The 26,679-nt window shown below is 38.1% G+C and overlaps 1 non-coding gene and 1 pseudogene across 2 annotated transcripts; both read left to right on the top strand.

Annotated features, from left to right (window-relative positions):
* The first annotated feature begins 57 nt into the window (after nucleotides 1-57).
* Nucleotides 58-2,010, top strand: LOC143617783 (uncharacterized; annotated as a pseudogene). Its single transcript, XR_013150884.1, has 3 exons — nucleotides 58-239; nucleotides 311-445; nucleotides 1,337-2,010. The product of XR_013150884.1 is annotated as an uncharacterized LOC143617783 (transcript).
* Nucleotides 2,011-3,426: 1,416 nt separating this feature from the next.
* Nucleotides 3,427-3,507, top strand: TRNAL-CAA (transfer RNA leucine (anticodon CAA)). Its single transcript has one exon. It is a non-coding gene; the product is annotated as a tRNA-Leu (tRNA).
* The last annotated feature ends 23,172 nt before the right edge of the window (nucleotides 3,508-26,679 follow it).

The following is a 26,679-nucleotide window of genomic DNA, read 5'->3' as shown; positions in this document are numbered from 1 at the left end:
TACAGAGTCAAAGTAAATGGCACCAAACTGAGGATGTGCTTCGTCAACGCTATGCAGAGTTACATGGCTTACATCCAAACACTTTTAAAAACGGCTTGTTTAGAATTCTCGGGTATCAGTGGCGTACGCTTCGGTTCAACGACGATACCCGCCAAAGCACAGCTAAAGTCATGGCAGCTTACCATGAATCAGATCCTGGATCTATATTCTTAATGCAGCAGCCGGTCTGGCTGCTCCATGTAATTTATATCAAATTTGCCATGTATGATTCGTTTTTTACTTTGCTGTTAATGTTACGTTTTTATTGCAGATCTTCGAAGTATGATATCTGATGGACTGACTTCCCTATCATGTAACTGTGATATGCTAAGTTCTCGTATGAAGATTTTGTGTATCGGTCATGGTGGTGGAAGCTTACCGTTATTTTTGGCCCGTAAAGTTCCAGGTGAGTTATTTAACAGTATATTAATTAATGGGATATAGTAGTATTATACTGATATATGATTTACTTTTAGATGTACTTTGACAATTTACATATTGGCATGATTTTGTACTTAATCTTTGTTGATTAGCAGTCTCGTCTTTGGGTCAAACGGGTGAATAATTTAGCTTAGAAGAAAAAGGCAAATGGGCTGAAAATCGTTTATATCATTTTATCCAGGAGTTATATTATTCTTGAAATGATAAAGTTATATCAGTCGCCTTTACCATTGTAAACGACTTGAGCCGAGCCCGAACTCGACTAAGCTTGAGCTTTACTCGGTTAACTTACAAGAGCTCAAGCTCAGCTCGTGGGTAGTTTTTTATAGGTCGAGTTCGGCTTGCTTATTATTCATTAATATTTATATAAGGTTTTAGTTGTTTTATATATATTTCTAATTAACAGTTGTATATAACCTAATATATATTATATATAAATAAAAAAAATATATAAATAATAGGCTCGTTTAGGCTCAATAGCCAGGTTGAGCTCGTTTATATGACAAGCTTATTTTTAGGTCCGGGCTCGTTTAAGCTCGGCTTGATTCAAGCTTTTAGCGAGCCAATTTTGAGTAGCTCATGAGTGTCTTGGCTCTACACCCTTGGTCACATTCACACTTATAGTTTAAAAAAAGTTCACAAAGTTGGGAAAAAGGTGTTGGGTTGATCAGGAGTGACCCGTCTTAACGCATACCAAGAACCCGTTTGACCCGTTATTGAATCTGCCCGATTCGCCACATCCTATTGTTATGATGTTTGTAAAAATGACGCAGCCAATTTCCAAGTTGGTTCACAGTTTATTACTTTATTTTGTCAAATTTAACTGACATTTTTATCTGATATGAATATTTGACAGGTGCCATAATCGACATAGTAGAAATCGACCCGGTAGTTATTTCCGCTTCAACCCAAGCAATGGGTTTTCCACCCTACTCTATAATGAAAAAACAAGGGGTGCGTTCACACTCGAAACCGAGTCTAATAGATCAAGTTTTATGGAATGGGATTCATGAAAGGCTATTCTTACATGAATCCGATGCCCAACAGTTCATAACCGAAAGTACCAGCGTCTATGACATGGTTTTTGTGGATGCATATAATGGTGACGATGTATTTCCCCACCAGCTGTGGGACCCGGATTCTGTTTTCCTCAAAGCCTTGAGGGACCGGGTTCATCCGGACCATGGAACGGTTGTGGTGAATCTTCATTCGGATACTGATATCGAGGGTGAATCTTTATTGCCAATGGGTAAGTATGTGTCTCAAGTATGCAAGGCATATAAGAAGGTGTTATTAGATGATTATGAAAGTGTTTCGGGTTTTGCGTTTACGGTTCATGCTCCTTGGGTTTGTAACACATCTCTCGTCGTTTCTAGGGGTTTTAGGAATGGTACGTGCGATACGGTTAAACAAGCGCTTATGTCAAAATCAATTAACTTTGGGGATACTATGCCATTCTCTTTTTTGCAATATATAACGAGAGGGTTAACATTTGTTGATTAATTTTTGGATTCTTGAAATTGATAGTTTATACTTTGTCCAATTCTTGAAATTGATAGTTTATACTTTGTTTTGGACATGGATTTTGTAGGGAGATGTATAAATGGGGTGCTGGGTCAAAGTTATGGCAAGTTGTCATAACAATTAGGATCTCTTGCCATATGAAAAAGAGATTATATGATTTTATGTAATAACTAGGTTTTACTCAGCGCAACGCGCCGAGCAAGTTTATAAAACCTAAATGTTGTCGGTCCTGGGCGTTAGGCGATAAGTTCACGCAGATTCGATTGGTTTCAGTGTCTTGCGTTATGATATCATAACTAAAAACCAAAAATAGAACAAAAAAAATATAAAAATTGAGGTGACCTAATGGGTGGGGTCGGCCGGTAAAACCCGGACGTTGGGAATACCTGAGCGTTGTAGATCCCAGGCGACGAGATGGCGAGTGTATGCAAATTTGATAGGTTCTGTCACCTTCGTGAGCTAAAACAATAGAAAAAGCGTTGACATTCAGTTGGTTTTCTTTACATGCTTTATGGTACCATATTTAAAATAAAATGCGGCGAGTCTAGGTGAATACGGTCGGTTTTCGTCACATTCGTTAGGGTACAGGAACTAAAGAAAAAAACAAAATTGACATTCGGTCAGTTTTCGTTACGGTACCAGAGCCAAAAAACGGATAATATAAAAGTTGAGGTGCACGAATGGGGTTGTGTCCATCGGTAAACTCGGACGTTGGTAAAACTCGAGCGTTGTCGGTGCCGGATGTTGAGGCGATGAGTCTAGGCGGAATCAGTCGGTTTCCATCATGTTTGTTGGCCTCCGATTATATCTTCCAAATCGTCTACACTAACAATCCATCCTTCCCCCCCAAAGGGCGATTTTAGTAAATAACCAAATATGATACTTGGGCTAAGTGTCAAGTTGGTGATTTTTCTTACATCTCCTCCTCCCGGAGCCCAAGTATCATATACGCCCCCAAAATAAAGAGCCTTGAATACTAGAAGAAAAGCACCTAGACCTAACAAGATTAAGTGAATACCTAAAATTGTGGTCATTTTATTTCTATATTTCCATACATAACCGAAGAATGGAAAAGATTCTTCAAGCGTCTCAGGTCCTAAAAGTGCATGATAAATACCGCCAAAGCCCAATACTGCAGAGGTTGCGAATGAACAAGATATTGAGGAATTGTCCATACGTAAAATCATCATTATTGATAGAGGCCTTTTCCACAAAGGGGAATCTTTTGTTACAATAGAAGCAGAAGTGATGTGGATTATTCAAGAATCGAAGTTTATTTCCTTGGGAGAGTGGAACGAAGTGATTCTCGTTAGAGAAGCACGAGTGGAACGGCTTTAGTGTCAGCAGGTGCCTAAATGAAGCGATTAAGCGTCGGGGGCTTTGCTGGCTTCATATTCATGGAATACGATTCACTTTCAAGATGCCTTGGTGGTGAAATGGTAGACACGCGAGACTCAAAATCTCGTGCTAAAGAGCGTGGAGGTTCGAGTCCTCTTCAAGGCATAATATTGAGAATGCTCATTCACGGTACCAGAAGTCAATCAAACAAAAAACGTTTGGTCGGCTTCCGTTATGTCGTTACGATACTAGAATTAAAAAAAAAAACAAAAAAAAACAAAAAGAAATTGAAAAAGAAAAACAAAAATCAATTGACAAGTGTGGTGCCGCCAAGTGTTCCATTCAGGGCTTAGTGGCACAAAAATGATAAATTGTTATTGTTATAGATAATAATTATTGTACCTCTAGATAATTTAGACTTTTATTGTGCTATGTTTGGAATAGTTGTTATTATATATATATATATTAAATTACAACTTTGTTAACAAAGAAAGCTGTACATTATTGTTTTGGTCAAAAATCGGCTAAGGATAATATAACCAAATTAGTTAGGCGAGGGCTAGTGCTAAATTGATGATAACAATAATGAAATGATTGTAAACACAAACACGAAGATTTGTTACGAGAAAAAGCCCTTGATCTTATTCGGATCACCGACACAAAAACCCACGGGTGATGACAATTATCTATCACCTATTTATTAATCACAAAATCGGGTTACAATGGTGGAGATCACGATCAGAATTACAATGGAAACTAAGTGTAAGTGCTGTGCTTAGTGAAGATTATTAGTAATGCTCTAGTGTGCGAGAGTGTAAGTATCTATCTAGCTGATCAATGATCTCATAATAAATACAAATAACAACTAACAAGATTTCCTATAATCACACCACTCTTCCCACTAGCCGTTCCTTCCCTTTGACCACGTGCGGGAGTCGTCCAGTAGCGCTAAAATAGGATGACCAAGTCGTCCAGCCGTTATATCTAACAAACACAACACCATTCAAACACAATCATTAGTAAACATATAATACCAATAATCCTTAATCCTTTGCAATCTGGAACATATCTCAATGATATTTTATCCATAAGTTACTCAAAAATAAATGATCCTTAGCAGAAATTCCATGCCCTAACAATTATGCCTTAGATATTGTGACATACGCTTTGAAAGTTGTATATACTGCTTTGTTGTATGTGCTTTAGTTGCATGTACTACATTTGTCTTACAACTTTATCTGTTTGTTCTTTGTGCTTTGTTGGTGTGTAACATTCTCTTTATATCTGTTTTTACTCCACGTTGACATCACACGTGTTCCTCTTAGATCAACTGTTTATTTCATCATCACTCATTCACTCTCTCTTATTTTCATCATCCTCCTGCCAGAAGTGTTCTCCGATCGCACCTTTGAGTTCTCTTCACCGATGTTGTACCAATGTTTGCTCCTGTAACGATATACCCTTGATTTGTATTGTTGATTTTTTTTTACAAAATGGTGTATATTTACGAAATAAAAAGGATAACGAAAAAGTAAAAAAAAGGCTTCCAGTTAATCCGCCATTGGCATTGACGAATTAGGAGGAAATATAAAATGGATCCGCTATTGGTAACGTTGGATCAATCATTGAACCCTAATCCGTTGATGTGAATAGCGGATTAGGAGAACAACATATTCAACCCCGTTGTGTACCACTTAACCAAACAAACAAAAAAACTAACCACATTAACGAAACTACTAACCTAACTAACCAACTTTTGTTTTCTACCTAGTTAATATTTCATACCTGCCAAAGTCCCAATTTTCCACCGAGTATTAACTGCATGCAAGCTGCTGCATGCAAACCTGCCAAAGCATCTGATTGCATTCAAAGCATCTGAATCCTTTTCTTTTCTACCATTTTCCACAAACTTTTATTTTCTATCCCCATTGCATTCAAAGCAATGTTTAAAGCTGCCAATTTTAAAGCTAACATGTCCACATAATCAAAGCAACATGCAGGTGTTTACGAAGAAGATGAACCAGAAATTTTTTTTCCTAATCCGCCATTGAGAATGGCGGAATAGGTTTTTTTTTTTAAAGTTTCTCCTAATCCGCTATTCACATCAGCGGATAAGGTTTTTTTTAAAAAAATAGTTTATCCTAATCCGCGGTGGCAATAGCGGATTAGGAGATATATTTTGTTTCCCACCTTTTTCCTTTTCAATCTTTAAATTATCCGTCCTATCATATCTCGCACGTCGCTGGTAGCCTAGCTGGTTAAGAACAATTGTTACGGAATGGGAGGTCGCAGGTTCAAACCACCCCCACCCCGTTTTTGTGTAATTTTTTTTAATTTATACATTTAAATCATTTTAGCAAATATAATATGTATTTAAAAAAAGCTCCACATGTATCATGGTGCCATCCTGAATTATTAAAGCTATCACATGAATTATTTTAAATCATTTTATACAAAAAAAGCCATTGCATGCAAAACATGTATTTGTTTACATGTAAAATGTTGTTCAAACACTGCCCTGTGACACATGTATTATTAAAGTTGTATCATCACATGAATTGTTCCTTCAAAACACATGTATTATTAAAGTTGTATCATCACATGACCCGTGCAAAGCTACCATGACAGTGTTCCTTCAAGACCCGTGAGTTGTAGGGTTACAGAGGAAGAAAACGAACCAGAAACAAAACATATTTTTTCCTAATCCGCCATTGAGAATGGCGGATTAGGTTTTTCAAAGATACCAAGCCTGTCACACCCCCTTCCAGGGCCTAGGAGTGCGACCCATAACTTGGTATCGTGTTTGTAAATAAATCAGAGTTGCGTTAGTTTGCGGAAGTCTTATAAAACTATAAGGATCAAAAGTGTAACATTTAAATATATTCAAAAGACGGGATTGTAAATACCCGTTTTAAGTTAACAAAAGGTTATTTGTTTATGTTTACAAAACCACCACATTAAAACATTAAGTTCACAAAAAGAATCCGAGCCATCGGATATTAGTACTTCGTCATGCCAAGCTCTAGCTTTGTTCACCTGCAAAATGTAAGAAAATACGTCAGCAACGAATGCTGGTGAACACGCTGACGCAAAAATGACTCTTTTACTTTATTACCCCTCGAGACTACGCCTGCCTCGGCCCAACGTGGCTTAGGAATAACAAAGTCAAATAACACATTATAAATATGAGCCTCTACGCTAGGTCACCTCAGCAAACACCGCAGCGTTCGACTTAGTTAAGTACTCGTAAATATACACATAAGGTCGTACTCCCTGCAGAAGAGCGTCCTACGGCCAAGGGTGGTGCGATCATGCCCATACATCGCATAGTACCACCTATGTAAGGATCCAGACATACGTATACCACAGCCTGAGGGCTAGGTTTATACCCTTTATTTATAACGGTTTTAGGAACACATAGTTCCTTGTAAACAATTTCAAATAACACGTTTGACTCATTTTTAAATAAGTAAAAGTTTGGGGCGTATTCACCTTGTCTCTTTAGGATCGGCTTCACTCACCGTCCAAGGGTCTTTCCCTTTCTTTATCTCGCACTTATAGTACGAGTATAAATATTTGTTAGTCGGATACACGATCCGGCTTAAGACCTTTAGTCTTATATCTCAATCCTCGATTGAACCTTTAGTTCAATTCTTTGTTTACTTAAAAAACCTTTAGTTTAAAAGTAAGTTTATAAACCTTTAGTTTATATTTAGAAACCCGACGTTTCTTCTTCTCAAAGAAACGTAATTATTTTCTTTATTATTTAAGAATACTCTTTATTCATTAAATAATATTTCATAACAAAGAATATTTACACATATACTTACACACATATATATGTATCCAAGAATATTCATAATCATAGTTTCATTTATTTCTTTGTTATGTTTATTTTTCTTTTATCGAGGTATCGAGTATAACCTCGACTTAAGGCTTAAGCCTTGAATATAATATTAAATTATATTGAATTCGATATTACGCCTAACCTTAAGTGGGGTATAGAAACCCTAGAGAATTGAGCAGCACTCCGACGCCGCTTTACTTTTCTCGATCAACTTTGATATGCCAACTTCAACACACGTCGGCACGTCTTTCGGGACTCATTGCCATAACAACGCCTTCTTGATGATTGAGGGTAGAGGGTGGCACAAACTTCGAGGAAACGGTGTACACAAACAAAGGATCGGGGCACGCTTATCGAGGCAAATCATTTATATGATTGTCGGGACTTAGAGAGATGTTAGAGAGAGGTAAGAGAGCTGTGTTTTGTGTGCAGAATGCAATGCCCATGGTCGCTATTTATAGACTTGAAATTGGTTCCTATCGCGATACGCGATAGGCTCTTCAGCAGACCTATCGCGTATTGCGATATAGGTCTGCTGACTCACAGCGTAGACCTGCCACGTGTTGACACGTGGAAGGCACCGCTACACGTGGCAACACGTGGCGATAACCAGTGCCACCGTGTGCCACGTGGCACACGTGTCACGTTGTGTCAGGTACCCCATCGCGATACGCGATGGGGCTCTCCTCTGACTCATCGCGTAGCGCGATGGGTCAGGAAATCAGAGTTTTCAATTAAACCCTCAACTTTGAAATTTGGCAATTTTAGTCCCTAGACTTTGGAAAGTTGATACTTTGAACTCGAAATTTTCACGTTGTTACATCCTCCCCACCTTGAAACAAATCTTGTCCTCGAGATTGCTTTACTCGAACAAGTGGGGGTTTTTCTTTCTCATTTCCGATTCGAGTTCCCAAGTATATTCGGGCCCTCTACGCGAGTCCTATTTTACTTTCACTATTTTCAACGTTCTTTTCTTTAACTTCTTTGTTTTCTAATCTTCAATTTGTATTGGACGTTCTATGAATTTTAAGTTCTCATTTATTTCAACATCTTTTAATGGCATAGCCAACGATTCATCGGTCAAACACTTACGCAGATTCGAAACATGGAATACATCATGTATCCCTTGCATTTCCTCAGCAGTCACAACCGGTATGCAACAGTGCCGATTCGTTCGAGTACCTCAAAAGGTCCAACGAATCGAGGACTTAATTTTCCTTCCTTACCGAAGCGAACAACGCCTTTCCAAGGCGAGACTTTCAATAACACTTTGTCGCCGATATTGAACTCTAACGGCTTACGACGGACATCAGCGTAACTCTTTTGGAGATCACGTTCCGTCTTAAGTCGTTCTCGGATTTGAATGACTTTTTCGGTTGTTTCTTGGACTATCTCGGGTCCAGACAATTGATTATCTCCGGTTTCATACCAACACACGGGCGTTCTACATTTTCTTCCATACAACGCCTCGAACGGTGCGGTTTGAATACTTGCGTGATAACTATTATTATACGAGAATTCCATTAGGGGTAAGTGGTCATCCCAACTTCCACCTAGATCGATCACACAAGCGCGGAGCATGTTTTCCAACGTTTGAATCGTCCTTTCGCTTTGCCCATCGGTTTGTGGATGATAAGCAGTGCTAAGGTTCAACTTTGTACCGAGAGCTTGTTGGAAGCTTTTCCAGAAATGAGACGTAAAATGACTGTCTCGATCAGATATTATAGACAGCGGTACTCCATGCAAAGCGACGATGGTGTTTACATAGATTCGTGCTAATTTATCCATAGAGTACGACTCATTGATGAGTATGAAGTGTGAGGATTTTGTTAAGCGATCCACAATCACCCAAATAGCATTATGTTGTTGAGTCGTCTTCGGGAGTTTTGTAATAAAGTCCATGGTAATTAACTCCCACTTCCATACGGGAAGCTCGGGTTGTTGAAGCAATCCCGAAGGCCTTTGATGCTCAGCCTTAACTTTTAAACAAGTCAAACATTTCACAACATGCGAAGCGACATCCCTTTTCATTCCAATCTACCAATAGTTCGCCTTTAGGTTGTGGTACATCTTATCACTTCCGGGATGCATCATATATTTAGACTTGTGAGCTTCGTTCAAGATTTTCTCACGCAAACCTCCAATGATTGGTACCCAAATCCTATTACCGAGTCTTAGGATACCGTCGTCACCCTTGACTAGCGAGTCAATAGTGCCATTGCGTTTTTCATCAGAGATTTGATTTTCATTGATTGCTTGCATTTGCGCGGATTTGATTTGTTCAAAAAGATCAATTTGAAGTTCTAAGCGTAAAGCTCAAACCCTTTTAGGTTTTTCATGCTTTTTACGACTTAAGGCATCGGTCACGACGTTGGCCTTGCCTTCATGATACACAATCTCGCAATCATAATCGTTAAGAGTCTCCATCCATCGCCGTTGGCGTATGTTGAGCTCTTTTTGATCAAAGATGCGTTTCAAGCTTTTGTGATCAGTGTACACGGTAAATCGTACTCCATAGAGATAGTGGCTCCAAATCTTAAGTGCAAAGATTATGGCGCCTAACTCTAGGCACTGGTTATCGCCACGTGTTACCACGTGGCAACTCTGCTGCCACGTGTAGCGGTGCCTTCCACGTGTCAACACGTGGCAAGTCTACGCTGTGAGTCAGCAGACCTATATCGCGATACGTGATAGGTCTGCTGAGGAACCTATCGCGTATCGCGATAGGAACCAATTTCAAGTCTATAAATAGCGACCATGGGCATTGCATTCTGCACACAAAACACAGCTCTCTTACCTCTCTCTAACATCTCTCTAAGTCCCGACAATCATATAAACAATTTGCCTCGATAAGCGTGCCCCGATCCTTTGTTTGTGTACACCGTTTCCTCGAAGTTTGTGCCACTCTCCACCCTCAATCATTAAGAAGGCGTTGTTATGGCAATTAGTCCCGAAAGACATGCCGACGTGTGTTGAAGTTGGCATATCAAAGTTGAACGAGAAAAGTAAAGCGGCGTCGGAGTGCTGCTCAATTCTCTAGGGTTTCTATACGCCACTTAAGGTTTGGCGTAATATCGAATTCAATATAATTTAATATTATATTCAAGGCTTAAGCCTTAAGTTATGAAAATTTCAAGATATTGTTACGCTTTCTATATTGTTAAATCTTGTTATTTGTAGCTTTATTTATTTGTTTATTGTAAATTTTTATGATAAGTATTTATGAACCCTTCGTGTGACTCACTAAAGATAGCCACATACATATAGATAGACCGGCTTTACAGCTCAGCCATCCGCCGATTCGGGTCTATTTGAAAATAGCTACATTAGGTAAGATTGGTATATATTTAAACTGGTATGAGGTAATGAAGAGGCTTTCATTAAGTGGTATATATTTAATGGTGATTTAATTTTCAAGTATCTTTGGAAGTTGTATAATACTTTGAAACTTGTAGGCCGGCCTCTTGGTTTCTAATCTATCCAAGAAAACAAAGGCCAAAAGAACATTGTAAAAGTTGTTGCATGTGCTGCTGCTTGTTGTAAATGTTGTTTCAAGTGCTATTTGAACTGAATGAGTTTTTTCTTGTCGTACTGTTGTGAATTCGGTGAGGGTTTCTCCAAATAAAAAAACGAGTGTATTTTGACGTAGTAAATTTAGCTAATAGACTATTTAGAGTATTCGTTAGTTGTTAGAAAAATAAATATTAGATAGGGAAAAAAAGACAATAATGAGAGAATTATATGAGGAATGAAAGTAAAAGTTTCTCCTAATTCACTATTCACATCAGCGGATTAGGTTTTTTTTATAAAAAAATAGTTTCTCCTAATTCGCCATTGTCAATAGCGGATTAGGAGATATATTTAAAACCCTAATTTTCACACGGTAAAGTACTAATATTATATTATTAGTATAAGGTATTTTCAGAGTAGTATATAAATAGTGACACTAGTTGGTATATTACTTGGTAATTCATCATCGACTATAATGGATCCTAACGTTGTATATGCTAGCAGTCCAACAAGAGTCATACCTAATGAGTTATGTTACCTATGTGGTGCTCCTACTTTCTACCGTATGATTTGCGATACGTGGATCCTACATTGTGTAAGTGTTTATGTATTTATTATGTTGATCAAATATGTCTTTTGATTGAGTAACTAAATATCTGTTTTCTTAGTGTAATTGTGAGCTTCCTCAGCCTGAAGCAAAAGTACACCCCCCTCACCGGAGTTAACTTTTGACCAGCTTAATCCTGATTTGTTAGAAGACCCAGATGTGTTGAAGAGTATTTATGAAAACGAAGTGAAAAAAGAAGTTGAACCGGAGTACCACCATTGCCCGTATCCTGGAGAGCACTCATCGGATTTGGAGTGGTCAAATGATGATTGTCATCGGTAGTAACTATGTTTTATTAAAGTTGTTTTGTTTTTTTAATGTGTTTTTAATAAAGTTGTTATGTGTTTCATCCATTTCTTTTTAATCAACTTGTTTGTTTAATTCTAGTTTTGCTTAATTATAGTCTGTTTCATTCTAACACTTTAAAATCTAGACTAATAACTCTTATAATTTACTTCAACAAAATAAAAAACAGAAACATTGAATTACAATTTATAAATTTACAATTAGAAACATTGAATTACAATTTATAATCTAGACTAAACTGTGATCTTATTATTAATATTAATATTATTATAATTAGTAGTAGTTTTTATATAACTGTTAAACTTTGATTCCTTTATTTTGCTTCATACACATGTACTTAGAGCCGAGGGTCTCTCTGAAAGCCACCTCTTTATTCCTTTGGATAGAGGTACGGTGTGCCTACATCCCACCCTCACCAGACCCTACTTATAGCTTTGCTGTCGGTGGGATTTTACTGGGCATGATTGATTGATTGATTGAAATTTACAATTTACAATTTACTACTTTGAAGAGTATTTATGAGTTACAATTTACAATTTATAAATTTACAATATATAAAAAATAAAAACAATTAATAATATACTTCTACTATATATATATATATCACCCACAGTTCAACAATCAAACTCACAAACCTCATCCAACACCTCAAACCAACACCCAAATTCAACCCAGAAAATGAATACGAACTTGTATCTCAACCCGGGTCCAAGGGATGAAAGTCTCTTGTACCTAGGCGCCGAACACCGAGCCAGAAATTTTTTCCTCAATCCACTAGAGGGGGAGAGCTCTACAATGTATTTTAAACGTGGGGATGGTACATTTTGGGAGCGAGTTACGGACGAACTCATAAGTCTAAAGGGTAGAGTTTTGGAGTATATGGATTTATTTGGATTTAGCGGTATCGTACGTTGTGGGTATAGGAGAGTTGACCGGGCGTTGATAGAAGCTCTCGTTGAAAGGTGGCTGCCCGAAACGAACACGTTTCACCTGCCATTTGGCAAGCCGGTTATCAACCTTCATTTCAAAATGTTGGACAGGGATAATCAAGCATTCAACAAGGTACCTAGTCGAATGTTAAAATCAACGAAGAAAACAATTGGGTATCCTCTTTGTTTGACTGCACTCCTACTAGTAATATGATCCCTGCGATGTACACGAACCACCCGGGAGACTTCCAGAGTTACGATTATACCGGTGTTAGTGTACAACAACCGCTTTACCAACATTTAACTCCGGTTCAAATGAGCTTGGACCTACAACTGACTCAACCCGAAGACTCAAATCCACCAAGTGATGATGAATGCCAAGATCCAGAACATAGACGTGTACAACAACGAAGACATCCAAGACCAGTTGGTTGTGGAAAGGGTGGCTGTCTTATCCGCCATCCTCATAGACATTAAATAATTACGTATATTGTAACTTTAAATTCAACACATGTAATATTTTATTTTTTGTATAATTTTACGAAAGGCTGCACACTGTCCAACCTTATTTTATGATAACCTATAGTTTTATAACTTTAAAATATATCACGAATATATCATGTTCTAATAAATAATAAATTTTATAACCTTAAGATATTTAGTTAATACATATTATTATTATACATAAATCATAAAGAGTCCATAGATATTAAACGAAATATGATCTAATTCTCTTGAAAACTAAGTTATACTTAAGACATAAAATAAAACAAACAGAAACTTGAATACATGATAAAAAATACAATAATTAATGTTGTCGGTTCGGACAATTGTTGATCCTGTGACCCGTTGATTTACAACCAGAACACCTACGACCCGTCGTTTCCTCAGCGTAGCTGGTGTCCATCTCGTTGTGCACTCCTTTCGCACGCCGTCTACCCCTTAAGATGGTTATCTTCGATGGGTCCCCATGAATTCGCCAGCCGGCGTACAACCAATCTTGTTTATGAGGCACAGGAAAATACTGGTGACTGTATTGTGCACGATAGGTTTCTGTGTAATACCTTGGATAATCAGTTTTCCTTTTATTTCCACTGATGTGGTGGCATATTGCAATTGCATGGCTACACGGGAAACGCTAAATTTTCCACTTACCACACGTGCAGGTACGTTCTTGGAAATCTACAGTATACGGACTGAAGCCAGATTCGTCTGATGTTTATAGGGATGACTCCACCTGGTACCGTTGATGACGTGCTGAATAAGGGACACTAGGTGTTGTCGAGCCCTGATTTCAAGATTATGGTAGATTGTCCACATGCGGTGAGGATAGTCCGTTGAACAATTATACGCGGTTGTGTAGTGTATGGCGTATTACTCAACTCCTCTTTTAAAGGTGTGTTCAATTAATGCCTTTATTGGGAGCATCCTGGCACCACGTAACACATTGTTCATGCTTTCCGATATATTCGTGGTGAGGTTACCTGATGTGTAATAAAACACACTTACTTTCCTTATGATTTTATCATGGTTTTTATGCTTATTTGTTTATTTTATGAAAGTATTGGGGGCTAAGTGCAATAATTTACAAAGTTTAAATATTAATTGTAGGTTTATGAAAGATGGTGAAAAAAAGAGTTAATTTGGAAGATTCTAGAGGCCTTGTTGGTCAAGTTTTGAAGCTACAACTCAAGGCCCAACCCAAGCCCACAAGTTAGAAGCCTTGTATAATATTATATTAAGATAATTAATTGAGTTTCCAGCCATAATTCAGCCAAGAAACACGAAAATAATAAAACCCTAGCCTCTTCACTAGTTCCGATCGGAACAGTAGCAGCCAAAGAAGAAGAAAAAAAGAAAGTTAGGCGGCGGCTGTGGAGGCTGTGGCGGCTGGAGAGGAAGAGGAACATCAAGGGGCATCTTGGTATAGCAGCTAGGCATCTTATACATCATAAATCTCAGCCATAAACCCTAAGTAATCATCTTTAAACTTTGGTTATTGTTCAAGAACCCTAACTTTGTTGAATCGGTCTTTTGCTTTGGATTGTTTTGCAAGTGATTGATAGGAATTGTGATTGATTGTGTTTGAATCTTGAATGAATTTGATCATGTTTAAGTTGATGTTTGTGATGTTTTTCTTAAGTATACATGGCTGTCCAAAATGTATGAGTAGCTAAACTTGCTTGTTCTGCCTAGGATAGATGATTGTTGAGTAGTTTAGACTTGTATAATGGATTGTTAATGTTCAAGACTTGAATTATTGATGTAAAGTTTAACTAAACCATAAATTAGATTGCGTGTGATGGCTGTGTTTTATGTGTTATTACTTATAATCCTCCTGCATTAGTTAATTGAATTAGTTTTGATTAATTGATTGCTTGTTAGACTATTGACTTGGTGTTTAGGGTTTATTTGCGGGGTGTACAACCGTAGGGATAAGTGGGTAATATAAATAATCTAAAATCAGTTAAAATACACCCTCTTTGAGACTGAGAGGTGATAAGAAGTAATATTGTCTCGTTGCTTTTACTTGTTAGAATTAAGACCGCGCGAGAGCGGGTTTTTGTCTTGTCGAGTTTGAGTGTTTATGTGCAATTAGTTGGTTTAATTTGGGTTAAGTTAAATTATTCCTCTATCCTTGGTGACATAGTATTTGTCTCCATTAGGATAGTGTGTCGATGAGACCGAGAGGAGAGTTGACATTTGAACACGTTAATAATTGTTTTTTCGGTTTATTCTTTAAAATCAACTAAGATAAGTTAGAGATTGTTAGAGAGACTGAGAGGTAATTTGACTTTCTTAAACAAGTTTTAGTTGTGTCATCTTTTATAACCGGCATCGTGAATATTTTCAATCCGTTGTCTTGTTATTTCTGTCAACATGATTCATTCCTAGGTAGACGCCTTTATATATTGAATTTAAACCAAAGTTTTCAAAGTTTTGTCAAAAGTTTTCATTCAGTTAAGTTAAGTAGTTAAATTAAATTCTAAAATAAATCAATTAAATGTTTTGGTAAGTCTTGGTTAGAGTTTAGTAATTATAAACGTTTTCACGTGTCTTCGAGTTCGATATCCGGACTTTCCTCATCTGTGCTATACGCGATCGGTACACTTGCCGTTTGTGTGAACTAGGATAGATTGTTTGGTTTTTAAAGCTTAGTTGCGACTTGTGTTATATTTATATTTATATTTTCGCACATCATTACCCCATCGTCGATTCACACTGTCATACATGTCTGTCCATTTTTTTATCTATTCCACGGAGGTACCGCCATGCTTCTTTCTTTGTTGCCTTAAGCTCATCTATCAAGCGATCATATTTTCTTTGTTGTGTTGTGCTTCCGATCTTCCAACACATCCTTTTCAAGCTCACACTCTTGAACTTCGCCATGAAATTGCATCTTACATGCCTTAGACAAAATCGATGGTAGGCGTGGGGTTCCTTCAAGGATTCTAAATTATCCATGGCGTGTTTTATGCCTGCATGTCTGTCAGAAATTACACACAACTTTCGCCTTGCGGGGCCTTCAACGTTGTCAGCAAATTGTTGAAGAAACCACCTCCAGCTCCTGTTTGTTTCCTCATCCACCAATGCATACGCAATCGGCAAGATCATGTTGTTTGCGTTTTTGGAAACCGCCATCAATATTTTTCCCTTGTAAGCGCCCCTTAGATGGGTGGAATCTATAGAGATCACATGAATGCAAAAAAAAAGGCTTTAATACTTGGACAGAATGCCCAAAATACATACTTGAATACTGAGAAGTCACTTGGACTATAGGGATGATGTAACCACTGGACAATGGTACCGGGGTTTGCTTGTTGTAGTGCGATTATGTAGCTTGGTCAATCATGGAAGTTTTCATCCCAGCTACTGTATATGTTTTAGATGGCTTTTTTCCTAGCAGCCCAAGCCTTGCCGTAAGTGATATCAACATTCAGTTTCTCTTTGATCAGAGACTGAATTTGTTTCATAGTATACGATAAATTTGCAAGAAATTGTTGTTGGATGTGGGCTGCTACAACTTTTGATCTTAGGGCTCGATTGTTGCTGCGAGAAACAATGGTGAAACACGAGTGAGCCGGTGTCCATGTTGTCATTTTGAAACAATTGGAATCTTTTAATTATCTTGTCATGCATGTCCAAAGACATGGTTGAGAGGAATCGTGCTGGTTGTTTGTTTGTTTGATACTTTTACATTTCGCTGTGAAGACTTTGGGTTGGGTTCCTGCCATAAATATCTCTCTGTTGTGGTTGATATTCCACATTCTAACGGCGTAATTAACTTGGCATTTTGAAGTGCAATACATATTTAAACGTAATTCTGGATCTTTTTCGTCCCAAAAATCCATTTCATCTTCCGCAAAATTATCCATGGGAATATAGTCTTCATCCATTCCTCTACCAACAATATTAAGGTCGGGAAAATGGGTATGTCCTTGACTTTGTTGTTGAGGCAAAGGAGGGAGTGGTTCGTCGTCCTTCGATTCATATTCAGAAACAGATGGTTCACTCTCTGATGTGTCTTCAACTTCTTTAGCAAGAGAGTCTTACAAAAAAATATTAATTTATTACCTTTTACAACATTTTATTGAGTATAAAAATAATTAAAAGGGATGTAAAAAGGAAGTATAATAACCTTCATTGTGGTCTTCAATGATTGAGGAACTACCATGCTCATGTTGTTACAAGTATGGAACTACCGTCGTCCACGCCACATGAATTCTACAGGTGTAACCAGGAACAAGGGAAGCTAGTTGGTATATTAAATACATATCACTTTCATGGTGAATATGTGCGGTACATGAACCTCCATTGTATTCATAGTAGAGTGTTAACTCTAGACAACAACATTGACGGTCAATTTGAACACATCTACATATGTTGTCAACCAACTCAGAATAATTGGTCTGTTGAGTAACTAAGAACGTAGTGCTACGAGTTACCGGAGCACCCATAACAACACCTTGTGTGTATGACACTTCACCCCCATAATATAACTGTACTACAAAGGTTTTGAATGACAAAGAAGAAGACATTTGATGCTTGAATGAGGAAGTTGAAGGAGGGTTAAATTAGATAGTTGATGGATGGTGGTTTTTATAATTGATGAGGTAGTTGAAGGAGGGTCAAAATTTTAGTATATAAATTACTTTATTACATAAAAGTAAAACACATTATATAAAATACTTTTATATATACATATATGTTTGATAATACGTGCATACATAGATGAAAGATGCGGGAAACACCCATATTGCATGTCGATTTTACTAAAATGATTTAAATGATATAAATGTATAAATTAAAAAATATTACACAAAAATGGGGTGGGAGGGGTTTGAACCCGCAACCTCCCATTCCGTAACAATTTCTCTTAATCAGCTGGGCTACTGGGGACGTGCGAGATATGATAGGACGAATAATTTAAATACTGAAAAGGAAAAATATGGGAAACAAAAACTATCTCCTGATCTGCTATTGATAATGGCGGATTAGGAGAAACTAATTTTTTTTAAAAAAAAAACCTAATCTGCTGATGTGAATAGCGGATTAGGAGAAACTTTTTTTTTTGAAAAACCTAATTCGCCATTCTCAATGGCGGATTATGAAATTTTTTTTTGTGGTTCGTCTTCCTCCGTAACCCTACAACAATAATTCATGTGATATACACCGTCACATGTGATACGAATCTGCCAAAATTTAATAATACATGATTGCTTTTATCATACTTATGCAGCTTGCATGTGAGTTGCTTTTATCATACTTTGGCACTTTGCTTTTAATAATACGAATCTGGCACATGTGAGCAGCTTTGCATGCAAGTATTAATTTGGTTAGTTGGGAAGTATATATTAAATTGGTTAGTTGGGAAGTATACATTAAATTGGTTAGTTGGGAAGTATTAAGTTGGTAGAAAACATATCTAAGTTAAAACTTGGTTAGTTAGGTTAACTGGACATAACGGGGTTAGTTTTTTCGTTTGTTTGGTTAAGTGGTACATAACGGAACATAACGGGGTTGAATATGTTATTCTCATAATCCGCTATTCACATCAGCGGATTAGGGTTCAATGATTGATCCAACGTTACCAATGACGGATCAATTTTATATTTCCTCCTAATCCGCCATTGCCAATGACGGATTAAGTAGAAGCCTTTTTTTTTTGACTTTCCCATTATCCTTTTTTTTCGTAAATATACACCATTTTGAACAAAAATTCTTGTATTGTTGGCTGGCTCGGCTCTGGCGACGACCTACCCTCGATTTTTTTAACAACGATGTGAAACCCTAGAAACGATCTCAGATCTAGGATTACTTAACCAATTATGTGGATCTAGTTCATGATGCTACTGATTATATGTTATATATTAGTATTAGTATTAGTTGTATATATTTGTATGTATAAGATTAAATACGTTAATGAAGCTTGAGAGAGAGAGAGTAGATCTGGACAGAGGTTCGATAATATAATTCTCAAAAAACTTAAATTAACAGTGGACACACCACTATATATAGAAGATGAATTCTAGTTCGTTACACATTCCGTAACGAACTAGTCTTCATTTCGTTACATTACAATAAACGAAATAACTTTAACGAACTACATCCTGATTCGTTAAACATCCTTAACGAATCAGGGTATAACATGCTTAACGAACTAGACAGTTCCCTAACGAACTAGCTTAATAATAATATAACTTTTTCATTAAATAAACAATAAATACTTAACGATAGATACAAAGACTCGAGACGCAAAACCGTGTACTAACAGACACCCCCTCATCTTGAGATCTTTGTCTTTAATTTACTTGAAGCGTCTTGTCTGCCAATCTCCGCAGCTGTGAATACCATGCTCATGACACACCCGAACAACGCGTTGAAATTGCATTGCTTGGTCATAGTCTTCACAACGCTCTATCAATATCTTATTCTTGAACAACACGTCATTGTTGGTCTCTGTCAAGTTCACGAGCCACATCGGATCGATGATCTTTATCAGCTCGGTCTTTAAGCCTTTACCCAACACAATAACGGCCTCGCTAGTCTTGTTGTCGTAGTACCAGCGGTTGAAAGATAAACACATGTGTTGATTCAACGTCTTCACTGGCACACGCTTCTTGGTCTTTGGCGGCTTTACCTTAAGAACCAAGTTCCTCCAACCTGTCCTTGGATCAATTTCATCGATATGCTTACGCTTTGGAACCTGCGATCTAAGGAATTTAAACCCATGATTGACCTCAAACAGCAGATGTTTGTGAAACCAATCTGCATGTTGAACTCCCCCACGGTTTATAAAAGGACGGTACGCCAAAGTTTGTACGTCCCATCTTGGTAACGATAGAACGCCAGTAATCCTCTCATAATACTGAACTCCCTTCTCCCATTTGATAATACATACATTTAAATCAGAATCAAACAACCATGAAATAATGTCACCTTGGACTTTAGATACAGCCTTGAAGGAGGTCATTTGATTTGCTTGAGCTCGAGCAACAGCTTCAACTTTCTGTTCTTGATCTACATATCGGAATGCCTTAATAATCTTACGAGAATTATTGTACCGATGAGCAAACCAACTCTGAATGTCAGAAACAGAAGGATCGGGATTTGAATCAAATCTCTTATCAACGACATTATTTCCCTTGGAAGTCTTCTCCAGATGATCTTCTGCTGCTTTGACCGTTTCCTCTGTAAATATTGGAGCACCCTGATCAACATTGGTCTGTTGAAATAGATCAGGATATTCCTTAGCGGTCATGTCCTCGATCTCTACTTCCTCATCCTCATAAATAAATGCCGTACTCATCTCAACAATCGGATCAATTAAGATCTCTTCATCATTTTCCACCTCCACGTCCTCCTCAGCCTCTAACACGGTTAACTCGTTATCATTCAAACCAAGCAAGATCGAAATCTGCTCTCGTGTTAGGGACCTTTTAACGAACTGTCCCACAACAATCTCATCTGCATTCACTATGCTTCTAACCACCCCTTACCATCAACAAAGATGACAGTATCAGCCTTGATCATCTCAATGGGTGTAGCGACTGTAGTATCATATGATAAGCAACGATCTGTTTTTCCGAATCACCAGTTGCACTTGTACCAGCACCAGAAGCCGAGCCATGAGTTTGTTTAGGCTCACTTCCTCCAGTACCTGAAGCATCTGGATCTTCTTCGTCGTTTTTGAGCTTCTTAAGTTCAACGTCCTTGCATGTAAGTTGCAAAATAATTTCCTCTTGCTCTTTTATTTTCACCCCGTGAGACTCAACAATCTCACGGAAGGCTTTAGTCTCCTTTTGACAGAAAGAGACATAACTTAACAGCTTTTTCTGATTCTCCATGTGACGTTCTTGATTCAGGCGATCAACAGACATTTGATTTTCATAAAGATGAAGTAAGCTCAAAAGCATATTCGTCTGCTGATCCTGAGACATTGCATGAAACGAAGGAGGAATAGGTTGAACTGGACCTTGAGGACGACTGAGCCTCATAAATGAAATATCCGGTGGAGGCATCATCATTGGTGTTGGAGAAACCACCGATGTAGCAGTCATAGGTCTTGGTATAGTTGATAAGATCGATTGAAGAATCATAACAAGCCTAGGATCCGACGTAAGCGTGGTCGTCAATGTAAGCTCCGGGGTGCTAGCAGTAAGCGGCACCGCCGGACGTTGAAAGGAATAGACGGCCTTGGAGGTTTAACTCCAAATGAGATTTCAGTACCAGCCGACACTCGACGCTTAGCCGATCCTTCTTTCACCAACTCCTTCCATTTCCTTTTGTGACGAGCAGCTATAGCACCAGCTAAAGCAGCTTCAACCTCAGCAGGTTGTAAAACAAGAACATTACCAGCACCATCATTACCACCATCACCACCATCATCATCATGATCATCACCCTCATTCCCACTAGGTCCTTCCTCACGCTCACAATTCGAGTCATCATGGATCCAGCGATCATTGGGAGGACATACATTGTAAGTCCCGAATCCGGATCACTACAATTATGATATCAATATGACAAGTATAGGTGCGGAATACCTATACTTGGTGATTCAAGAACACGATATGACAATAAAGAGTAACACGGAATTGCTTCAAAACACACGTATATTATTGAATACGTCGGGTGCTTAAGCACTTACAATACTTGATCACCGAATGACTAGGAATGAACAACCTTAACCCTATACATGATAACATCTATATATAGGGACATCACCAACCTAGCCGGCCCAAACTAACAAAGGCCCGTCGAGAACACATAGGTGTTCTCGGCTCACATACAAACCCAAAACCCAAGCCCAAACAAAACAGAACTAAATACAAACTAAGCTCAAACCACATAAACTAGGCCCAACAATCCCCCCTTGGTTTGTAGCTTTGTCTTTTAATCATGCTCCATGTAATGAATGTCAGCATCTTTCAAAGCAACTGCCTAAAACTTGCATCGAATAATAGTGGCTACCATACTTGTGAATTCTTTAGCAGCCGTTTCAAGAATCGGATCAGCAACTATCTGAAAAGTACTAAGCGTCTTGATGTCTCTTTCTCCCAGTTTTAATAAGTCTCTTGGATCAACAAATCGGTACTGACCCTTTCCCTTTTCCAGCTTAATAACGACAATAGCAGTGACGCTATCATATATCCAGAATCTCATGTTATCCAAAGAGCCTTCCGGAATCTTTTCAGGAAAAGGAATGTGAGTAGCCTTGTTCGTTGCTGGACACATGACGTTAACCATAGTTTTTCCAGTCCTGGGATCCTGGACTCCCTTGGCTTTCTTTAGAAAAGACTCTGCAGTTGTCATATCTGGAAAACCTCTATCAACTTGTCTTCTTAGAAAATTCCGCAAGTTCATACCACGCTTATCATTCGTCGGATTTGTGAAAGGAGAATTTATTAAATCACTCAAATCTACTTTAGTCCAGGTGCCAAAGTCTTTCATCTTCTTCTAATATTCGGTGACTCCTGACTTCCTCTTCACCCACCACATATTTTTATCCGCATCAAAACCACACGACAGAACTCCCGATCGATCACCATATTTATCATTAAAACCCTTTTGAAATTCAATAACAAATATGTCTGGATGATCCGATGATTCAACATTCTGATTTGAGTTTTTCATTACCAGCAGCTTTTTCTTTCCCTTTTCAAGGAGATTTTTCTTAATTCTGTCAGATTTCTCTTTGGAGATGGGGGGAGCATCCATATACAGTTGCAGTGATTCCGAGTCATCAATGTTTTCAACAGGGCGAGCTGTAGAACTACCACCTTGACTCACGTTGGGTGCTTTAGAAACTACGTCATCACTTCCTTTAAACTCATCTCCAAACTTTTGAAACATCTTTTGTTGGAGGTCGAGATACAAGGCCGTTAGTTCTCCCATGTTTGACTGTGGTTCTTTAATCTTGGGATCTTTATCAGAGTTACCTGCTTGCAATTCTTGAATATGAACATCTTTGACTACCGAATCTTGTTCGAGTTCAAAGACTCGATGTTGTAATGCTTGAACATCAACATGAGCATCTTCAAGAACCACACCTTTACCTTTATTCCGAAGGTAAGCTTCCTGCATAGCCAGAATCTAGGCAACCTTGTCTGACGTACAGGAGCTTGACGGACCCTGAGTATCTGGACCAGATGAACCGGAGGGAATATCTGTAGTGTCGGTATGTAGAATATCTGTCTCAAAATCAAAATCAAAATCATCACCAAAATCACTAGTCAATAAATCATGAAATGATGGTTCTGCAGCAGATGTATCTTGTTCAGCTTGTATTTCTGGGGCAAGTGTCTCAGATTGAGTAGTGTGTTGAACTGGGTTGTTTGCTTCATCTGTAGTTGGTGTAGCGGTTGTTTCAGATTCACTTATCATTATGCCAGGCCTCGGGTCTTTCTTTCTTGGTTTACGTGGACCGAGGTCTGCAGCTGAATCCTCAGCTATGTCTTCTTCATCAATTTCAGCAACAGTCTGAGGAGGCTTCAGAGCAGTTGACTGTAACAAAGCTTTAATAGCGTCCAAGGTACTTAAAGTCTCAGCACTTGGAGTGGTATCTGACTGACGGTGTTCAGTCTCATCTTCTTCATCATCAGAAATCTCGTAAGTTGCAACACGTGGTCGAACTGGTGCCACATGTTCCTCAGCAACCTGAGCTATGACCGACTCAGCTTCTGTCTCAGCAAATCATCCAAATTTTACCAGATCATGAGGACCTTGATAAACAATCTTGGCCCTTTTCTTGTTTTGCTTCATCAACCCAAAGGTGTTGGGTCCCAACGACTTCATATCCATGGTATCAACAGATTTTACAAGGTCTGGAAAGTGAGAGTCAAAAATCATCTGCAGGAACCTTGGATACATAAGAAACTTCTCCTTCTTCTTTCCTTTCAGATTGCTCATCATTTCATTGAAAACGAACTTGGAATAATTGTAATCCCAATCCATGATCAGAGCAGCGATAGCGGACATCTGAGAGTGTGACTAATCTCATCAGATACCCCTTTCCTACCGGACACGCAAGTGAAAAACGTGTGAATCAAGAATCTCCAATATGGGTGAAACAGTTTCTTGATTGCCGGAGGATAGGTACCCTCGTAACCCATTCTTGTAAGAACCTCTGTGACAGCAGCAGGGGAATACTCAGTCGGGTAATCAGGTTGATCACCAAACAATAACACCTCTCTCAAAATCGTCTCAGTGATGCTAACTGGCTTCTTCTGTATTTTGGAATCTATGGATATGACTCCGTCTTGTCCGAGTGGGTTGATTGAGGCATTGTTCCAGAAATCCGTGATCATCTTCTTGCAAATGACAGGATTTTCTCGTAGTGCGTGAGATATCCTGCATGTGTTGAGGCCGAAAATCATAGAGTTGAATTCCTTGTGAGTTAGGGGTGGATCATATAAGTATCCAGCCATGTTGTTCGAGTCAACAATCTTTAACGAATTCTAATAAGCCATTTCTACACCAAACGGGTCAAGTTAGATAGCCAATAGATTAATTTGATAATATTTTAAGGTTTTGGTCCATGGTTTAAAAGGAATTTGGTCCAAGGGACAGTAATAGGCCCACAGAGAAACCATAGGAGAGCCCAAAGGATATTATATGGCCCAAGTGAAAAATACAGTATAAGTGTGGGCCCAAACAGTCAAAATTAAGCCCAATTGAAGAGATTTCGGTCAACAGGATGGGTTCTCGGTCAACGAAAGTCAAGCAATCAATCGAGAACATGGGTTCTCAGTCAGTGCAAGGAGTTCTCGGTCACTAAGCCGAGAAACTAAGTTCTCTGTCAGTGCAAGATGTTCTCGGTCAACAAAAGTCAACTGAGAACCCTTTGACAGCTGGAGACAGAAAACCCTTTGGGTTTCTTCTTGGAAGTTGTGCAATTCATCTTCAACCCACTGAAAACTCAGCCAAACCTCCATTAAACCTGCAAATTGATTAAAAACAGACAGCTGAAAACACATAGACCCACATTAAACCCTAAGATATCCATTCAAAAAACCCTAATTGCTTATAGATTCCATGAAATCGGTTTCACAACTTAAGTTAATCCCCTGCCAAAATCAAAATTCCATAACCCCTTTGACTATACCTGTCAAACAACGAAATACACTTTGAGGATGATTAGAAGTGATGAATTGGATTTCGGCTTAGAGGCTTGAAAGAGAGAAAGCTTTTAGAAATTTTGGATAATGATATTGGAAAAATTAACTCAACTTTCATTATATTTACCCTAACTCGGGCCGAGAACCAAAAGAAACTTGGGCTCGTGAAAGGCCCAACAAAGTTTAAGTAACCCAATGGTGATTAGAAGCAAGTTAAGCCCAAGTTGAAAAACAGATTATTCAAACGTTTCGAGGCGAGTTATTTCGGAAAAAAAAGGAGAAAGAAAAAAAATAAAACAAACATTACAAAACAAAATAAAAGAAATACATTTTTAACATACACAATAACTCCCTTTGTTTTTTTTGTTTAAAATCGGGATCAAATTTCAGTTTTCGTAAAGCACCGCCCTTTTATGAAAAGATCCGAACATGGAATCATATCGTTTAAGAGGCTGTCACAAGGATTCATGTTTAGCGTTATTATGGCATAAAGAAACAAGTTGATAGCAGGTATAACATACTTAGCATGATTTTCATTGCATCAGTGATATAATTAAGGTTCAGTTCGGCATAAAGCTTAGATGGACATCACTCATGGACCTATGGTGCCTCCTATATCTTCTCAAAGCATATTTGGCTTTCCCCAGATCACCCCAATTTGACTCCAACCCCCTAGTGCTTGATCAAAAGATTTTTATAAATACAAAAAAAAAATTAGGCTTTAAGGTTGAACGTTGGACTTAGTGCCAGTAAACTGACAAGCCTTTCATTCGAGACATGACAAGACTTACTTGTGTGCCCCCATCTCTGTAGTTCTAGTTTAACCCTTTAAACCTCTCAAAATAATTTTAATCATTAAAATAATACTCAAATAACTCAAATAACTCAAATAACTCTTTTGCTGATTTTTTTAACAAACATAATAGCACAATATTTTTGGTAATCAAGACATTAACGGGCTCGTGTATGACTGGGTAATTGCTTCTTTGCCTACCATTCGGAGAGATGTATCTGGAGACATGCACCTGTTTTCAAAATGACTCTTCACATTAAGTTTAGCAAATTTAGTTAATATCACTTCAACTTTTACGCATCATGGAAAGCTACCATACAATATCAATGACTTTACTAGAGCCTTTTAATCTTAATAACTTCACCCGTTAGGCATACATAAACAATTTGTCTATCACTTTCCAAAGGTTGGATCAATTTTCATTTGAAAATATTTTGAGGCTTCTAAAAAGCAGTTAACTGAATAGTAATATCATTTCCCATGGAGTTACATAAAACACGCGTGTTAAGAAATCAGTCACCCCGATCACTATTAAGCTTTTAGGTAAATGGCTATCCTGTATGACCACAAGTGGTTAACCAGACCAAACATGTATGAAATACGTGTCCTTCCAGCTCAAAGTTACCGACATAATTTTAAGTGAAAGAGTACGAAACACATCATAATCGCCCCAGGTGTTTTCAGTCGTTGGGTAAATGGCTATCCTGTGAAACTACAAGTAGAAT

This window comes from Bidens hawaiensis, unplaced genomic scaffold, assembly GCF_021521415.1.
Source record: "Bidens hawaiensis isolate Kalapana, Puna unplaced genomic scaffold, B.hawaiensis_p1.1 tig00058166_1, whole genome shotgun sequence".
Taxonomy (NCBI): Eukaryota; Viridiplantae; Streptophyta; class Magnoliopsida; order Asterales; family Asteraceae; genus Bidens; species Bidens hawaiensis.
The sequence above is the reverse complement of the archived record's forward strand: the minus strand, read 5'-3'. Positions and strand labels throughout refer to the sequence as shown.